Here is a 19,448-nt window from a genome sequence, read left to right as displayed (position 1 = left end):
CAGTCAGGCCCCATCCCAGTGCCAGGGGCCCCTGGGCACATCCTTTGGCCATTTTCCCTGGGAAAGAAAATTCACCAGTCCAGGTTGCTGATGTCAGTTTGTAGGGCCCCCTTGGGTCTATCAGTGCAGCGCAAGTTTGAGGAGGGGACAACTTCAGTCTGCGGTCCATTCTTCGATATAAGGAGTTTTTGCAGTCAGGCCCCAGCCCAGGGCAAGGGGCCCCTGGGCACATCCTTTGGCCATTTTCCCTGGGAAAGAAAACTCACCAGTCCAGGTTCCTGATGTCACTCTGTAGGGCTGACTTGGGTCTATCAGGGCAGCACAACTCTGAGGAGGGGACATTTTCAGTTTGGAGTCCAAACTTCGATATAAGGATTCTTTGCAGTCAGGCCCCAGCCCGGGGTCAGGGGCCCATGGGCACATCCTTTGGCCATTTTCCCTGGGAATGAAAACTCACCAGTCCAGGTTGCTGATGTCAGTTTGTAGGGCTCCCTTGGGTCTATCTGGGCATCAAAAATTTAAGGAGGGGACAATTTTGGTCTGTGATCCATCCTTCGATATAGGGATTTTTTGCAGTCAGTTCCAAGCCAGGGCCAGGGGCCCCTGGGCACATCCTTTGGCCATTTTCCCTGGGAAAGAAAATTCACCAGTCCAGGTTCCTGATGTCAATTTGTAGGGCTTCCTTGGTTCTATCTGTGAAGCAGAATTTAGAGGAGGGGACAACTTCGGTCTGCGGTCCATTCTTCCATATAAGGAGTTTTTGCAGTCAGGATCCAGCCAGAGGCCAGGCGCCCCTGGGCACATCCTTTGGCCATTTTCCCTGGAAAAGAATATTCACTAGTCACGGTGCCTGACGTCAGTTTGTAGGGCTCCCTTGGGTCTATCAGGGCAGCACAACTTTGAGGAGGGGACATCTTCGGTTTGGGGTCCAAACTTCGATATAAGGATTCTTTGCAGTCAGGTCCCAGCCCTGTGCTTGGGGCCCAGGGAAAATCCTTTGTCCATTTTCCCTGGGAAAGAAAACTCACCAGTCCAGGTTGCTGATGTCAGTTTGTAGGGCTCCCTTGGGTCTATCAGGGCAGCACAACTTTGAGGAGGGGACAACTTCGGTCTGGGGTCCAAACTTCAATATAAGGATTCTTTTCAGTCACGTACCAGCCCTGTGCTTGGGGCCCCTGGGCACATCCTTTGGCCATTTTCCCTGGGAAAGAAAATTCACCAGTCCAGGTTCCTGATGTCAGTTTGTAGGGCTCCCCTGGGTCTATCTGGGCAGCAGAAATTTGAGGAGCGGACAATTTCAGTCTGCAATCCATCCTTCGATATAAGGATTCTTTGCAGTCAGGTCCCAGCCCTGTTCTTGGGGCTCCTGAGCACATCCTTTGGCCATTTTCCCTGGGAAAGAAAACTCACCAGTCCAGGTTGCTGATGTCAGTTTGTAGGGCTCCCTTGGGTCTATATGGGAAGCAGAAATTTGAGGAGGGGACAACTTCGGTCTGCAATCCATCCTTCAATGTATGGATTCTGTGTAATCAGGGACGAGCCCAGGGCCAGGGGCCCCTGGGCACATCCTTTGGCCATTTTCCCTGGGAAAGAAAACTCACCAGTCCAGGTTGCTAATGTCTGTTTGTAGGGCTCCCTTGGGTCTATCAGGGCAGCACAAGTTTGAGGTGGGGACAATTTTGATCTGAGATCCATCCTTCGATATAGGGATTATTTATAGTCAGGTCCGAGCCCAGGGCCAGGGGCCCCTGGGCACATCCTTTGGCCATTTTCCCTGGGAAAGAAAACTCACCAGTCCAGGTTCCTGATGTCAGTTTGTAGGGCTCCCTTGGGTCTATATGGGAAGCAGAAATTTGAGGCGGGGACAACTTCGGTCTGCGTTCCATCATTCGATGAATGGATTTTTTGCAGTCTGGCTCCAGCCCAGGGCCAGGGGCCCCTGGGCACATCCTTTGGCCATTTTCCCTGGGAAAGAAAATTCACCAGTCCAGGTTGCTGATGTCACTTTGTAGGGCTCCCTTGGGTCTATCAGTGCAGCACAACTTTGAGGAGGGGATAACTTTGGTCTGGGGTCCAAACTTCGATATAGGGATTCTTTGCAGTCAGGTCCCAGCCCTGGGCCAGGGGCCCCTGGGCACACCCTTTGGCCATTTTCCCTGGGAAAGAAAACTCACCAGTCCAGGTTCCTGATGTGAGTTTGTAGGGCTCTCTTGGGTCTATCAGGACAACAATGGTTTGAGGAGGGGACAACTTCGGTCTGCGATGCATCCTTCAATATAAGGATTCTTTGCAGTCAGGTCCCAGCCCCGTACTTAGTGCCCCAGGGGACATCCTTTGGCCATTTTCCCTGGGAAAGAAAACTCACCAGTCCAGGTTGTTGATGTGAGTTTGTAGGGCTCCCTTGGGTCTATCAGGGCAGCACAAGTTTGAGGTGGGGGAAACTTTGGTCTGCGATCCATCCTTCGATATAAGTATTCTTTGCAGTCAGGTCCCAGCCCAGCGTCAGGGGCCACTGGGCACATCCTTTGGCCATTTTCCCTGGGAAAGAAAATTCACCAGTCCAGGTTGTTGATGTGAGTTTGTAGGGCTCCCTTGGGTCTATCAGGGCCCAAAGCCCCCCGGCCCTGCCCAGCACAGCCTGTCCTTCCACTGCAGCTGGCCCCTTAGTAGGGGACAGGGGCCAGTGGCCGCTGGCAGCAGCAGCAGTGGGGGCAGGCTGAGGATGCCCTGGCTTGGCTTTCGTCTCTGGTGCAATCCGGGCCCAGGGCAGTGCAAAGCAGGCTGGGGAGCAAAGCCCGGAGCCTTTGGAGGCTGCAAGCCTTAAACACCAGCTCCTGCAGCCCCCCAGATCCAGGTGCCACAGTTCCCAAGGCTGCCATGGCCTTCAGGGCACGAAGGTGGATTTTGCATCCCTGTGGCCCGATGCCGGCTCTCGGGCCAGGAGTCCCCGTGGCTGCAACAGCGAGGGTGGCTGAAGGGTTCCTGCCTGCCTGGGGGCATTGCTGCAGGGGCCAGAGCTGTCAGAGCCCCCTCTCTGCTGGGGACAGCTCTGCTCCTGGGGGCCCTGCCCTGTCCCTGCCCAGGAAGCCCAGCAGTGCCCAGTGCCAGGAGTGGTGTCAGTGGGAGCCCCTGTGCACAGGGACCCCAGCCCCGGGGTGGCCGTGCCAGCCCCCCCAGGCACCTCCAGCCCCGGGAACCCAGAACAACTGGAAACCACAACTGTGCAAACGCTGCCTGTGTCCAAAGGAATTGCAAAGAGAAGTGAGCTTTTGAAAATTAACAGGATCTCTTCTCCAAAGATCGGCAAAACCTTGGATTTACAAACATGTTTTATTGTAACAATCCTTATAACAGCAACAATCTTCAAAACATATTTACATGGGATCCTATAGCCTAACAAACTTCAAAACGTATATACAGAAAAGCTCGGGTCTTCAGAACATATTTACAAAGGGGTCACAACTGTGGCCATCATGTCCACCACTCGTGGAGGAAATGGAGCAGCAGCAGTGCTGGACTCTGGTGCCAGCACTGGGCCCAGCTGGGCTGGGAGCTGGGCCCAGGGGCTGGCAGGGCTGGCAGGGCTGGCACGGCCCCAGGCAAGCGCAGGGCAGGCCAGGGGTGCTGCTTGTGCCTCCACAATCCAGGGCGCCCTGTGGGCACCGTGTCCCCGAGCGGGGCCATCCAGCCCAGCCCCAGCCTGGCGTCAGGGGACACACTCTGCCTGTGGGCAGGGCATGGGAGGCATCTGCTTGTCCTGCTCCTGGGGCTCCATCTTCAGCCAAGGACCATGGGCTCCTCCTCATCCTCCTCATCCACTTCCATCTCCTCGATGTTGTCCTCCTCATCAACTTCCATGTCCTCAGCCGTCTCTTCCATGTCCACGTCCATCATTTCTTCCCTGTCCAGCACTGTGTCCACTTCCATCTCCTCCACGGTGTCGATGGCAATCTGCAAGAGGCAGCACAATCTCTTGGTGGGCTTCCTGTCCCACACCAGCCATTCCCACATGGCTGCAGCCTGCCCAAGAAGGGTGCCCGTCTCTGGCCTGGCAGTGTACCTGAACTGGGGCAGCAGTGCACATCCTGCTGGGATTGGTGTCAGAGCAGGCAGCAGGAAAAGCCCAGGCAGCAGCCAGAGCTCAGCACCGACGGGCAGAGCGAAGGGCGAGTGGGCTCTGACCGTTGGCCGCAGGTGAAGTGTCTGCTGTGCTGCGTTCCAGGCCCTGGACCTTCCACCTGGAACACTCTGGGAGCTGTGATGTCACAGAAGTTTCAGGGCCACTCCACATGGGGAGATGGGGACCATGGAATGATCAAATCCTTGAATGGTTTGGCTTGCAAGGGCCCCTAAGGATTATCTGGTTTCAACCTGAGCAACCTGCCACCACACCAGGTTGCTCTGGAGCCTGTCCAGCCTGGCCTTGGATGTTCCTGGGGATGGGGCATGCACAGCCTCTCTGCACTGGTCCCTGTGTCAGGGACAGGCACCCTCGCAATAAAGAACTTCTTCCCATCATCAAATCTCTTCCAACTCTTGCAGTTTGATCCCATTCCCCCTTGTCCTGTCACTGCAGTTCCTGACAAAGGATCCTCTCCCATTCCCTGGTATTTCAGGCTGTTCCTGCAGGGTTACACGTGCGGCTGAACCTGCAGACAGGAGAGAGAAAAGCCAAGCTCCCAGACAGAGAATATAGGGAAAGTGACGGCAGGGAAGAGAGAAGAAGGAAAATATAGATATGCCAGGCTTTGTGTTAGGTGGGCTGTGGGATTGATGCCTTTTATGAGCGGCCAGTGTCCCTGGTGCAGTCAATTACTGCCTCTTGCTGAGACTGGGTTGCTGGGTTAGGAGCTCAGCAGCGCTGACAGCAGAGCCCTGTCCTTGGTGATCCCTTTGGGATGGCAGTGGGAGTGCCCTGAGTGCACATTCAGTGGCACCTTCATGGCTTCTCATGCCTGGACGCCGAAAGGAAATTGGCACGGTGGCTTCTCTGAATGGCATTTAGTGCTTTGAAATATCTGCAGCAAGAGGTGTGAAGTTGCTTTCTGAGCCTCTCCCTTGGCATCAGCTGTGAGGGCTGAGGGCTGGCCTGAGCCCGGTGCTGTGTCCCGCTGGGAGCAGCCCCACAGCCTCAGCTGCACACCGGGCACTGCCAGAGGTCCTGGAGATCACCCCAGCCCTGCAGCCACCTCTGTAAAGGGGCTTTAAATGTCAGCGGGTGCTGACTTTGCCCTGGAACCCTTGGTTTAGTTCCTGTGGGGAATTTCTTGCCAGGATTGCGTGGGATTAGCCACAGCCCCCTGTGCTGGGGATGCCTGGGCAGTGTGGGGCTCTGAGGGCAGCTGGCCGGGCAGGGGCTGAGCTCGGGGCCCTGTTGGGCTCCTGGCCCCCAGCAGCAGCAGCCCCAGGGCCCAAAGCCCCCCAGCCCTGCCCAGCACAGCCTGCCCTGCCCCTGCAGCTGGCCCCCGAGTAGGGGACAGGGGCCAGTGGCCGCTGGCAGCAGCAGCAGTGGGGGCAGGCTGAGGATGCCCTGGCTTGGCTTTTGTCTCTGGAGCAATTCGGGCCCAGGGCAGTGCAAAGCAGGCTGGGGAGCAAAGCCCGGAGCCTTTGGAGGCTGCAAGCCTTAAACACCAGCCCCTGTAGCCCCCCAGATCCAGGTGCCACAGTTCCCAAGGCTGCCATGGCCTTCAGGGCACGAAGGTGGATTTTGCATCCCTGTGGCCCGATGCCGGCTCTCGGGCCAGGAGTCCCCGTGGCTGCAGCAGCGAGGGTGGCTGAAGGGTTCCTGCCTGCCTGAGGGCATTGCTGCAGGGGCCAGTGCTGTCAGAGCCCCCTCTCTGCTGGGGACAGCTCTGCTCCTGGGGGCCCTGCCCTGTCCCTGCCCAGGAAGCCCAGCAGTGCCCAGTGCCAGGAGTGGTGTCAGTGGGAGCCCCTGTGCACAGGGACCCCAGCCCCGGGGTTGCCGTTCCAGCCCCCCCAGGCACCTCCAGCCCCGGGAACCCAGAACAACTAGAAACCACAACTGTGCAAACGCTGCCTGTGTCCAAAGGAATTGCAAAGAGAAGTGAGCTTTTGAAAATTAACAGTATCTCTTCTCCAAAGATCGGCAAAACCTTGGATTTACAAACATGTTTTATTATAACAATCCTTATAACAGCAACAATCTTCAAAACATATTTACATGGGATCCTATAGCCTAACAAACTTCAAAACGTATATACAGAAAAGCTCGGGTCTTCAGAACATATTTACAAAGGGGTCACAACTGTGGCCATCATGTCCACCACTCGTGGAGGAAATGGAGCAGCAGTGCTGGACTCTGGTGCCAGCACTGGGCCCAGCTGGGCTGGGAGCTGGGCCCAGGGGCTGGCAGGGCTGGCAGGGCTGGCACGGCCCCAGGCAAGCGCAGGGCAGGCCAGGGGTGCTGCTTGTGCCTCCACAATCCAGGGCCCCCTGTGGGCACCGTGTCCCCGAGCGGGGCCATCCAGCCCAGCCCCAGCCCGGCAAAGGGGACACACTCTGCCTGTGGGCAGGGCATGGGAGGCATCTGCTTGTCCCGCTCCTGGGGCTCCATCTTCAGCCAAGGACCATGGGCTCCTCCTCATCCTCCTCATCCACTTCCATCTCCTCGATGTTGTCCTCCTCATCAACTTCCATGTCCTCAGCCATCTCTTCCATGTCCACGTCCATCATTTCTTCCCTGTCCAGCACTGTGTCCACTTCCATCTCCTCCACGGTGTCGATGGCAATCTGCAAGAGGCAGCACAATCTCTTGGTGGGCTTCCTGTCCCACACCAGCCATTCCCACATGGCTGCAGCCTGCCCAAGCAGGGTGCCTGTCCCTGTCCTGGCAGTGTACCTGAACTGGGGCAGCAGTGCACATCCTGCTGGGATTGGCGTCAGAGCAGGCAGCAGGAAAAGCCCAGGCAGCAGCCAGAGCTCAGCACCGACGGGCAGAGCGAAGGGCGAGTGGGCGCTGACCGTTGGCAGCAGGTGAAGTGTCTGCTGTGCTGCATTCCAGGTCCTGGACCTTCCACCTGGAACACTCTGGGAGCTGTGATGTCACAGAAGTTTCAGGGCCACTCCACATGGGGAGATGGGGACCATGGAATGATCAAATCCTTGAATGGTTTGGCTTGCAAGGGCCCCTAAGGATTATCTGGTTTCAACCTGAGCAACCTGCCACCACACCAGGTTGCTCTGGAGCCTGTCCAGCCTGGCCTTGGATGTTCCTGGGGATGGGGCATGCACAGCCTCTCTGCACTGGTCCCTGTGTCAGGGACAGGCACCCTCGCAATAAAGAACTTCTTCCCATCATCAAATCTCTTCCAACTCTTGCAGTTTGATCCCATTCCCCCTTGTCCTGTCACTGCAGTTCCTGACAAAGGATCCTCTCCCATTCCCTGGTATTTCAGGCTGTTCCTGCAGGGTTACACGTGCGGCTGAACCTGCAGACAGGAGAGAGAAAAGCCAAGCTCCCAGACAGAGAATATAGGGAAAGTGACGGCAGGGAAGAGAGAAGAAGGAAAATATAGATATGCCAGGCTTTGTGTTAGGTGGGCTGTGGGATTGATGCCTTTTATGAGCGGCCAGTGTCCCTGGTGCAGTCAATTACTGCCTCTTGCTGAGACTGGGTTGCTGGGTTAGGAGCTCAGCAGCGCTGACAGCAGAGCCCTGTCCTTGGTGATCCCTTTGGGATGGCAGTGGGAGTGCCCTGAGTGCACATTCAGTGGCACCTTCATGGCTTCTCATGCCTGGACGCCGAAAGGAAATTGGCACGGTGGCTTCTCTGAATGGCATTTAGTGCTTTGAAATATCTGCAGCAAGAGGTGTGAAGTTGCTTTCTGAGCCTCTCCCTTGGCATCAGCTGTGGGGGCTGAGGGCTGGCCTGAGCCCGGTGCTGTGTCCTGCTGGGAGCAGCCCCACAGCCTCAGCTGCACACCGGGCACTGCCAGAGGTCCTGGAGATCACCCCAGCCCTGCAGCCACCTCTGTAAAGGGGCTTTAAATGTCAGCGGGTGCTGACTTTGCCCTGGAACCCTTGGTTTAGTTCCTGTGGGGAATTTCTCGCCAGGATTGCGTGGGATTAGCCACAGCCCCCTGTGCTGGGGATGCCTGGGCAGTGTGGGGCTCTGAGGGCAGCTGGCCGGGCAGGGGCTGAGCTCGGGGCCCTGTTGGGCTCCTGGCCCCCAGCAGCAGCAGCCCCAGGGCCCAAAGCCCCCCGGCCCTGCCCAGCACAGCCTGCCCTGCCCCTGCAGCTGGCCCCCGAGTAGGGGACAGGGGCCAGTGGCCGCTGGCAGCAGCAGCAGTGGGGGCAGGCTGAGGATGCCCTGGCTTGGCTTTTGTCTCTGGAGCAATCCGGGCCCAGGGCAGTGCAAAGCAGGCTGGGGAGCAAAGCCCGGAGCCTTTGGAGGCTGCAAGCCTTAAACACCAGCCCCTGCAGTCCCCCAGATCCAGGTGCCACAGTTCCCAAGGCTGCCATGGCCTTCAGGGCACGAAGGTGGATTTTGCATCCCTGTGGCCCGATGCCGGCTCTCGGGCCAGGAGTCCCCGTGGCTGCAGCAGCGAGGGTGGCTGAAGGGTTCCTGCCTGCCTGGGGGCATTGCTGCAGGGGCCACTGCTGTCAGAGCCCCCTCTCTGCTGGGGACAGCTCTGCTCCTGGGGGCCCTGCCCTGTCCCTGCCCAGGAAGCCCAGCAGTGCCCAGTGCCAGGAGTGGTGTCAGTGGGAGCCCCTGTGCACAGGGACCCCAGCCCCGGGGTGGCCGTGCCAGCCCCCCCAGGCACCTCCAGCCCCGGGAACCCAGAACAACTGGAAACCACAACTGTGCAAACGCTGCCTGTGTCCAAAGGAATTGCAAAGAGAAGCGAGCTTTTGAAAATTAACAGGATCTCTTCTCCAAAGATCGGCAAAACCTTGGATTTACAAACATGTTTTATTGTAACAATCCTTATAACAGCAACAATCTTCAAAACATATTTACATGGGATCCTATAGCCTAACAAACTTCAAAACGTATATACAGAAAAGCTCGGGTCTTCAGAACATATTTACAAAGGGGTCACAACTGTGGCCATCATGTCCACCACTCGTGGAGGAAATGGAGCAGCAGCAGTGCTGGACTCTGGTGCCAGCACTGGGCCCAGCTGGGCTGGGAGCTGGGCCCAGGGGCTGGCAGGGCTGGCAGGGCTGGCACGGCCCCAGGCAAGCGCAGGGCAGGCCAGGGGTGCTGCTTGTGCCTCCACAATCCAGGGCCCCCTGTGGGCACCGTGTCCCCGAGCGGGGCCATCCAGCCCAGCCCCAGCCCGGCAAAGGGGACACACTCTGCCTGTGGGCAGGGCATGGGAGGCATCTGCTTGTCCCGCTCCTGGGGCTCCATCTTCAGCCAAGGACCATGGGCTCCTCCTCATCCTCCTCATCCACTTCCATCTCCTCGATGTTGTCCTCCTCATCAACTTCCATGTCCTCAGCCGTCTCTTCCATGTCCACGTCCATCATTTCTTCCCTGTCCAGCACTGTGTCCACTTCCATCTCCTCCACGGTGTCGATGGCAATCTGCAAGAGGCAGCACAATCTCTTGGTGGGCTTCCTGTCCCACACCATCCATTCCCACATGGCTGCAGCCTGCCCAAGCAGGGTGCCCGTCCCTGTCCTGGCAGTGTACCTGAACTGGGGCAGCAGTGCACATCCTGCTGGGATTGGCTTTAGAGCAGGCGGCAGGAAAAGCCTAGGCAGCAGCCAGAGCTCAGCACCGACGGGCAGAGCGAAGGGCGAGTGGGCGCTGACCGTTGGCAGCAGGTGAAGTGTCTGCTGTGCTGCATTCCAGGTCCTGGACCTTCCACCTGGAACACTCTGGGAGCTGTGATGTCACAGAAGTTTCAGGGCCACTCCACATGGGGAGATGGGGACCATGGAATGATCAAATCCTTGAATGGTTTGGCTTGCAAGGGCCCCTAAGGATTATCTGGTTTCAACCTGAGCAACCTGCCACCACACCAGGTTGCTCTGGAGCCTGTCCAGCCTGGCCTTGGATGTTCCTGGGGATGGGGCATGCACAGCCTCTCTGCACTGGTCCCTGTGTCAGGGACAGGCACCCTCGCAATAAAGAACTTCTTCCCATCATCAAATCTCTTCCAACTCTTGCAGTTTGATCCCATTCCCCCTTGTCCTGTCACTGCAGTTCCTGACAAAGGATCCTCTCCCATTCCCTGGTATTTCAGGCTGTTCCTGCAGGGTTACACGTGCGGCTGAACCTGCAGACAGGAGAGAGAAAAGCCAAGCTCCCAGACAGAGAATATAGGGAAAGTGACGGCGGGGAAGAGAGAAGAAGGAAAAGATAGATATGCCAGGCTTTGTGTTAGGTGGGCTGTGGGATTGATGCCTTTTATGAGCGGCCAGTGTCCCTGGTGCAGTCAATTACTGCCTCTTGCTGAGACTGGGTTGCTGGGTTAGGAGCTCAGCAGCACTGACAGCAGAGCCCTGTCCTTGGTGATCCCTTTGGGATGGCAGTGGGAGTGCCCTGAGTGCACATTCAGTGGCACCTTCATGGCTTCTCATGCCTGGACGCCGAAAGGAAATTGGCACGGTGGCTTCTCTGAATGGCATTTAGTGCTTTGAAATATCTGCAGCAAGAGGTGTGAAGTTGCTTTCTGAGCCTCTCCCTTGGCATCAGCTGTGGGGGCTGAGGGCTGGCCTGAGCCCGGTGCTGTGTCCCGCTGGGAGCAGCCCCACAGCCTCAGCTGCACACCGGGCACTGCCAGAGGTCCTGGAGATCACCCCAGCCCTGCAGCCACCTCTGTAAAGGGGCTTTAAATGTCAGCGGGTGCTGACTTTGCCCTGGAACCCTTGGTTTAGTTCCTGTGGGGAATTTCTCGCCAGGATTGCGTGGGATTAGCCACAGCCCCCTGTGCTGGGGATGCCTGGGCAGTGTGGGGCTCTGAGGGCAGCTGGCCGGGCAGGGGCTGAGCTCGGGGCCCTGTTGGGCTCCTGGCCCCCAGCAGCAGCAGCCCCAGGGCCCAAAGCCCCCCGGCCCTGCCCAGCACAGCCTGCCCTGCCCCTGCAGCTGGCCCCCGAGTAGGGGACAGGGGCCAGTGGCCGCTGGCAGCAGCAGCAGTGGGGGCAGGCTGAGGATGCCCTGGCTTGGCTTTTGTCTCTGGAGCAATCCGGGCCCAGGGCAGTGCAAAGCAGGCTGGGGAGCAAAGCCCGGAGCCTTTGGAGGCTGCAAGCCTTAAACACCAGCCCCTGCAGTCCCCCAGATCCAGGTGCCACAGTTCCCAAGGCTGCCATGGCCTTCAGGGCACGAAGGTGGATTTTGCATCCCTGTGGCCCGATGCCGGCTCTCGGGCCAGGAGTCCCCGTGGCTGCAGCAGCGAGGGTGGCTGAAGGGTTCCTGCCTGCCTGGGGGCATTGCTGCAGGGGCCACTGCTGTCAGAGCCCCCTCTCTGCTGGGGACAGCTCTGCTCCTGGGGGCCCTGCCCTGTCCCTGCCCAGGAAGCCCAGCAGTGCCCAGTGCCAGGAGTGGTGTCAGTGGGAGCCCCTGTGCACAGGGACCCCAGCCCCGGGGTGGCCGTGCCAGCCCCCCCAGGCACCTCCAGCCCCGGGAACCCAGAACAACTGGAAACCACAACTGTGCAAACGCTGCCTGTGTCCAAAGGAATTGCAAAGAGAAGTGAGCTTTTGAAAATTAACAGGATCTCTTCTCCAAAGATCGGCAAAACCTTGGATTTACAAACATGTTTTATTGTAACAATCCTTATAACAGCAACAATCTTCAAAACATATTTACATGGGATCCTATAGCCTAACAAACTTCAAAACGTATATACAGAAAAGCTCGGGTCTTCAGAACATATTTACAAAGGGGTCACAACTGTGGCCATCATGTCCATCAGGCGTGGAGGAAATGGAGCAGCAGCAGTGCTGGACTCTGGTGCCAGCACTGGGCCCAGCTGGGCTGGGAGCTGGGCCCAGGGGCTGGCAGGGCTGGCAGGGCTGGCACGGCCCCAGGCAAGCGCAGGGCAGGCCAGGGGTGCTGCTTGTGCCTCCACAATCCAGGGCGCCCTGTGGGCACCGTGTCCCCGAGCGGGGCCATCCAGCCCAGCCCCAGCCCGGCGAAGGGGACACACTCTGCCTGTGGGCAGGGCATGGGAGGCATCTGCTTGTCCCGCTCCTGGGGCTCCATCTTCAGCCAAGGACCATGGGCTCCTCCTCATCCTCCTCATCCACTTCCATCTCCTCGATGTTGTCCTCCTCATCAACTTCCATGTCCTCAGCCGTCTCTTCCATGTCCACGTCCATCATTTCTTCCCTGTCCAGCACTGTGTCCACTTCCATCTCCTCCACGGTGTCGATGGCAATCTGCAAGAGGCAGCACAATCTCTTGGTGGGCTTCCTGTCCCACACCATCCATTCCCACATGGCTGCAGCCTGCCCAAGAAGGGTGCCCGTCTCTGGCCTGGCAGTGTACCTGAACTGGGGCAGCAGTGCACATCCTGCTGGGATTGGCGTCAGAGCAGGCAGCAGGAAAAGCCCAGGCAGCAGCCAGAGCTCAGCACCGACGGGCAGAGCGAAGGGCGAGTGGGCTCTGACCGTTGGCAGCAGGTGAAGTGTCTGCTGTGCTGCGTTCCAGGTCCTGGACCTTCCACCTGGAACACTCTGGGAGCTGTGATGTCACAGAAGTTTCAGGGCCTCTCCACATGGGGAGATGGGGACCATGGAATGATCAAATCCTTGAATGGTTTGGCTTGCAAGGGCCCCTAAGGATTATCTGGTTTCAACCTGAGCAACCTGCCACCACACCAGGTTGCTCTGGAGCCTGTCCAGCCTGGCCTTGGATGTTCCTGGGGATGGGGCATGCACAGCCTCTCTGCACTGGTCCCTGTGTCAGGGACAGGCACCCTCGCAATAAAGAACTTCTTCCCATCATCAAATCTCTTCCAACTCTTGCAGTTTGATCCCATTCCCCCTTGTCCTGTCACTGCAGTTCCTGACAAAGGATCCTCTCCCATTCCCTGGTATTTCAGGCTGTTCCTGCAGGGTTACACGTGCGGCTGAACCTGCAGACAGGAGAGAGAAAAGCCAAGCTCCCAGACAGAGAATATAGGGAAAGTGACGGCAGGGAAGAGAGAAGAAGGAAAAGATAGATATGCCAGGCTTTGTGTTAGGTGGGCTGTGGGATTGATGCCTTTTATGAGCGGCCAGTGTCCCTGGTGCAGTCAATTACTGCCTCTTGCTGAGACTGGGTTGCTGGGTTAGGAGCTCAGCAGCGCTGACAGCAGAGCCCTGTCCTTGGTGATCCCTTTGGGATGGCAGTGGAAGTGCCCTGAGTGCACATTCAGTGGCACCTTCATGGCTTCTCATGCCTGGACGCCGAAAGGAAATTGGCACGGTGGCTTCTCTGAATGGCATTTAGTGCTTTGAAATATCTGCAGCAAGAGGTGTGAAGTTGCTTTCTGAGCCTCTCCCTTGGCATCAGCTGTGGGGGCTGAGGGCTGGCCTGAGCCCGGTGCTGTGTCCTGCTGGGAGCAGCCCCACAGCCTCAGCTGCACACCGGGCACTGCCAGAGGTCCTGGAGATCACCCCAGCCCTGCAGCCACCTCTGTAAAGGGGCTTTAAATGTCAGCGGGTGCTGACTTTGCCCTGGAACCCTTGGTTTAGTTCCTGTGGGGAATTTCTCGCCAGGATTGCGTGGGATTAGCCACAGCCCCCTGTGCTGGGGATGCCTGGGCAGTGTGGGGCTCTGAGGGCAGCTGGCCGGGCAGGGGCTGAGCTCGGGGCCCTGTTGGGCTCCTGGCCCCCAGCAGCAGCAGCCCCAGGGCCCAAAGCCCCCCGGCCCTGCCCAGCACAGCCTGCCCTGCCCCTGCAGCTGGCCCCCGAGTAGGGGACAGGGGCCAGTGGCCGCTGGCAGCAGCAGCAGTGGGGGCAGGCTGAGGATGCCCTGGCTTGGCTTTTGTCTCTGGAGCAATCCGGGCCCAGGGCAGTGCAAAGCAGGCTGGGGAGCAAAGCCCGGAGCCTTTGGAGGCTGCAAGCCTTAAACACCAGCCCCTGCAGTCCCCCAGATCCAGGTGCCACAGTTCCCAAGGCTGCCATGGCCTTCAGGGCACGAAGGTGGATTTTGCATCCCTGTGGCCCGATGCCGGCTCTCGGGCCAGGAGTCCCCGTGGCTGCAGCAGCGAGGGTGGCTGAAGGGTTCCTGCCTGCCTGGGGGCATTGCTGCAGGGGCCAGTGCTGTCAGAGCCCCCTCTCTGCTGGGGACAGCTCTGCTCCTGGGGGCCCTGCCCTGTCCCTGCCCAGGAAGCCCAGCAGTGCCCAGTGCCAGGAGTGGTGTCAGTGGGAGCCCCTGTGCACAGGGACCCCAGCCCCGGGGTGGCCGTGCCAGCCCCCCCAGGCACCTCCAGCCCCGGGAACCCAGAACAACTGGAAACCACAACTGTGCAAACGCTGCCTGTGTCCAAAGGAATTGCAAAGAGAAGTGAGCTTTTGAAAATTAACAGGATCTCTTCTCCAAAGATCGGCAAAACCTTGGATTTACAAACATGTTTTATTGTAACAATCCTTATAACAGCAACAATCTTCAAAACATATTTACATGGGATCCTATAGCCTAACAAACTTCAAAACGTATATACAGAAAAGCTCGGGTCTTCAGAACATATTTACAAAGGGGTCACAACTGTGGCCATCATGTCCATCAGGCGTGGAGGAAATGGAGCAGCAGCAGTGCTGGACTCTGGTGCCAGCACTGGGCCCAGCTGGGCTGGGAGCTGGGCCCAGGGGCTGGCAGGGCTGGCAGGGCTGGCACGGCCCCAGGCAAGCGCATGGCAGGCCAGGGGTGCCGCTTGTGCCACCACAATCCAGGGCCCCCTGTGGGCACCATGTCCCCGAGCGGGGCCATCCAGCCCAGCCCCAGCCTGGCGTCAGGGGACACACTCTGCCTGTGGGCAGGGCATGGGAGGCATCTGCTTGTCCTGCTCCTGGGGCTCCATCTTCAGCCAAGGACCATGGGCTCCTCCTCATCCTCCTCATCCACTTCCATCTCCTCGATGTTGTCCTCCTCATCAACTTCCATGTCCTCAGCCGTCTCTTCCATGTCCACGTCCATCATTTCTTCCCTGTCCAGCACTGTGTCCACTTCCATCTCCTCCACGGTGTCGATGGCAATCTGCAAGAGGCAGCACAATCTCTTGGTGGGCTTCCTGTCCCACACCATCCATTCCCACATGGCTGCAGCCTGCCCAAGAAGGGTGCCCGTCTCTGGCCTGGCAGTGTACCTGAACTGGGGCAGCAGTGCACATCCTGCTGGGATTGGCGTCAGAGCAGGCAGCAGGAAAAGCCCAGGCAGCAGCCAGAGCTCAGCACCGACGGGCAGAGCGAAGGGCGAGTGGGCTCTGACCGTTGGCAGCAGGTGAAGTGTCTGCTGTGCTGCGTTCCAGGTCCTGGACCTTCCACCTGGAACACTCTGGGAGCTGTGATGTCACAGAAGTTTCAGGGCCTCTCCACATGGGGAGATGGGGACCATGGAATGATCAAATCCTTGAATGGTTTGGCTTGCAAGGGCCCCTAAGGATTATCTGGTTTCAACCTGAGCAACCTGCCACCACACCAGGTTGCTCTGGAGCCTGTCCAGCCTGGCCTTGGATGTTCCTGGGGATGGGGCATGCACAGCCTCTCTGCACTGGTCCCTGTGTCAGGGACAGGCACCCTCGCAATAAAGAACTTCTTCCCATCATCAAATCTCTTCCAACTCTTGCAGTTTGATCCCATTCCCCCTTGTCCTGTCACTGCAGTTCCTGACAAAGGATCCTCTCCCATTCCCTGGTATTTCAGGCTGTTCCTGCAGGGTTACACGTGCGGCTGAACCTGCAGACAGGAGAGAGAAAAGCCAAGCTCCCAGACAGAGAATATAGGGAAAGTGACGGCAGGGAAGAGAGAAGAAGGAAAAGATAGATATGCCAGGCTTTGTGTTAGGTGGGCTGTGGGATTGATGCCTTTTATGAGCGGCCAGTGTCCCTGGTGCAGTCAATTACTGCCTCTTGCTGAGACTGGGTTGCTGGGTTAGGAGCTCAGCAGCGCTGACAGCAGAGCCCTGTCCTTGGTGATCCCTTTGGGATGGCAGTGGAAGTGCCCTGAGTGCACATTCAGTGGCACCTTCATGGCTTCTCATGCCTGGACGCCGAAAGGAAATTGGCACGGTGGCTTCTCTGAATGGCATTTAGTGCTTTGAAATATCTGCAGCAAGAGGTGTGAAGTTGCTTTCTGAGCCTCTCCCTTGGCATCAGCTGTGAGGGCTGAGGGCTGGCCTGAGCCCGGTGCTGTGTCCCGCTGGGAGCAGCCCCACAGCCTCAGCTGCACACCAGGCACTGCCAGAGGTCCTGGAGATCACCCCAGCCCTGCAGCCACCTCTGTAAAGGGGCTTTAAATGTCAGCGGGTGCTGACTTTGCCCTGGAACCCTTGGTTTAGTTCCTGTGGGGAATTTCTCGCCAGGATTGCGTGGGATTAGCCACAGCCCCCTGTGCTGGGGATGCCTGGGCAGTGTGGGGCTCTGAGGGCAGCTGGCCGGGCAGGGGCTGAGCTCGGGGCCCTGTTGGGCTCCTGGCCCCCAGCAGCAGCAGCCACAGGGCCCAAAGCCCCCCGGCCCTGCCCAGCACAGCCTGCCCTGCCCCTGCAGCTGGCCCCCGAGTAGGGGACAGGGGCAAGTGGCCGCTGGCAGCAGCAGCAGTGGGGGCAGGCTGAGGATGCCCTGGCTTGGCTTTTGTCTCTGGAGCAATTCGGGCCCAGGGCAGTGCAAAGCAGGCTGGGGAGCAAAGCCCGGAGCCTTTGGAGGCTGCAAGCCTTAAACACCAGCCCCTGTAGCCCCCCAGATCCAGGTGCCACAGTTCCCAAGGCTGCCATGGCCTTCAGGGTACGAAGGTGGATTTTGCATCCCTGTGGCCCGATGCCGGCTCTCGGGCCAGGAGTCCCCGTGGCTGCAGCAGCGAGGGTGGCTGAAGGGTTCCTGCCTGCCTGGGGGCATTGCTGCAGGGGCCAGTGCTGTCAGAGCCCCCTCTCTGCTGGGGACAGCTCTGCTCCTGGGGGCCCTGCCCTGTCCCTGCCCAGGAAGCCCAGCAGTGCCCAGTGCCAGGAGTGGTGTCAGTGGGAGCCCCTGTGCACAGGGACCCCAGCCCCGGGGTGGCCGTGCCAGCCCCCCCAGGCACCTCCAGCCCCGGGAACCCAGAACAACTGGAAACCACAACTGTGCAAACGCTGCCTGTGTCCAAAGGAATTGCAAAGAGAAGTGAGCTTTTGAAAATTAACAGGATCTCTTCTCCAAAGATCGGCAAAACCTTGGATTTACAAACATGTTTTATTATAACAATCCTTATAACAGCAACAATCTTCAAAACATATTTACATGGGATCCTATAGCCTAACAAACTTCAAAACGTATATACAGAAAAGCTCGGGTCTTCAGAACATATTTACAAAGGGGTCACAACTGTGGCCATCATGTCCACCACTCGTGGAGGAAATGGAGCAGCAGTGCTGGACTCTGGTGCCAGCACTGGGCCCAGCTGGGCTGGGAGCTGGGCCCAGGGGCTGGCAGGGCTGGCAGGGCTGGCACGGCCCCAGGCAAGCGCAGGGCAGGCCAGGGGTGCTGCTTGTGCCTCCACAATCCAGGGCCCCCTGTGGGCACCGTGTCCCCGAGCGGGGCCATCCAGCCCAGCCCCAGCCCGGCAAAGGGGACACACTCTGCCTGTGGGCAGGGCATGGGAGGCATCTGCTTGTCCCGCTCCTGGGGCTCCATCTTCAGCCAAGGACCATGGGCTCCTCCTCATCCTCCTCATCCACTTCCATCTCCTCGATGTTGTCCTCCTCATCAACTTCCATGTCCTCAGCCGTCTCTTCCATGTCCACGTCCATCATTTCTTCCCTGTCCAGCACTGTGTCCACTTCCATCTCCTCCACGGTGTCGATGGCAATCTGCAAGAGGCAGCACAATCTCTTGGTGGGCTTCCTGTCCCACACCATCCATTCCCACATGGCTGCAGCCTGCCCAAGAAGGGTGCCCGTCTCTGGCCTGGCAGTGTACCTGAACTGGGGCAGCAGTGCACATCCTGCTGGGATTGGCGTCAGAGCAGGCAGCAGGAAAAGCCCAGGCAGCAGCCAGAGCTCAGCACCGACGGGCAGAGCGAAGGGCGAGTGGGCTCTGACCGTTGGCAGCAGGTGAAGTGTCTGCTGTGCTGCGTTCCAGGTCCTGGACCTTCCACCTGGAACACTCTGGGAGCTGTGATGTCACAGAAGTTTCAGGGCCTCTCCACATGGGGAGATGGGGACCATGGAATGATCAAATCCTTGAATGGTTTGGCTTGCAAGGGCCCCTAAGGATTATCTGGTTTCAACCTGAGCAACCTGCCACCACACCAGGTTGCTCTGGAGCCTGTCCAGCCTGGCCTTGGATGTTCCTGGGGATGGGGCATGCACAGCCTCTCTGCACTGGTCCCTGTGTCAGGGACAGGCACCCTCGCAATAAAGAACTTCTTCCCATCATCAAATCTCTTCCAACTCTTGCAGTTTGATCCCATTCCCCCTTGTCCTGTCACTGCAGTTCCTGACAAAGGATCCTCTCCCATTCCCTGGTATTTCAGGCTGTTCCTGCAGGGTTACACGTGCGGCTGAACCTGCAGACAGGAGAGAGAAAAGCCAAGCTCCCAGACAGAGAATATAGGGAAAGTGACGGCAGGGAAGAGAGAAGAAGGAAAAGATAGATATGCCAGGCTTTGTGTTAGGTGGGCTGTGGGATTGATGCCTTTTATGAGCGGCCAGTGTCCCTGGTGCAGTCAATTACTGCCTCTTGCTGAGACTGGGTTGCTGGGTTAGGAGCTCAGCAGCGCTGACAGCAGAGCCCTGTCCTTGGTGATCCCTTTGGGATGGCAGTGGGAGTGCCCTGAGTGCACATTCAGTGGCACCTTCATGGCTTCTCATGCCTGGACGCCGAAAGGAAATTGGCACGGTGGCTTCTCTGAATGGCATTTAGTGCTTTGAAATATCTGCAGCAAGAGGTGTGAAGTTGCTTTCTGAGCCTCTCCCTTGGCATCAGCTGTGGGGGCTGAGGGCTGGCCTGAGCCCGGTGCTGTGTCCCGCTGAGAGCAGCCCCACAGCCTCAGCTGCACACCGGGCACTGCCAGAGGTCCTGGAGATCACCCCAGCCCTGCAGCCACCTCTGTAAAGGGGCTTTAAATGTCAGCGGGAGCTGACTTTGCCCTGGAACACTTGGTTTAGTTCCTGTGGGGAATTTCTCGCCAGGATTGCGTGGGATTAGCCACAGCCCCCTGTGCTGGGGATGCCTGGGCAGTGTGGGGCTCTGAGGGCAGCTGGCCGGGCAGGGGCTGAGCTCGGGGCCCTGTTGGGCTCCTGGCCCCCAGCAGCAGCAGCCCCAGGGCCCAAAGCCCCCCGGCCCTGCCCAGCACAGCCT

The sequence above is a fragment of the Lonchura striata genome, chromosome 6, assembly GCF_050655825.1.
Source record: "Lonchura striata isolate lonStrDom1 chromosome 6, ASM5065582v1, whole genome shotgun sequence".
Lineage (NCBI taxonomy): Eukaryota > Metazoa > Chordata > Aves > Passeriformes > Estrildidae > Lonchura > Lonchura striata.
The sequence above is the reverse complement of the archived record's forward strand: the minus strand, read 5'-3'. Positions refer to the sequence as shown.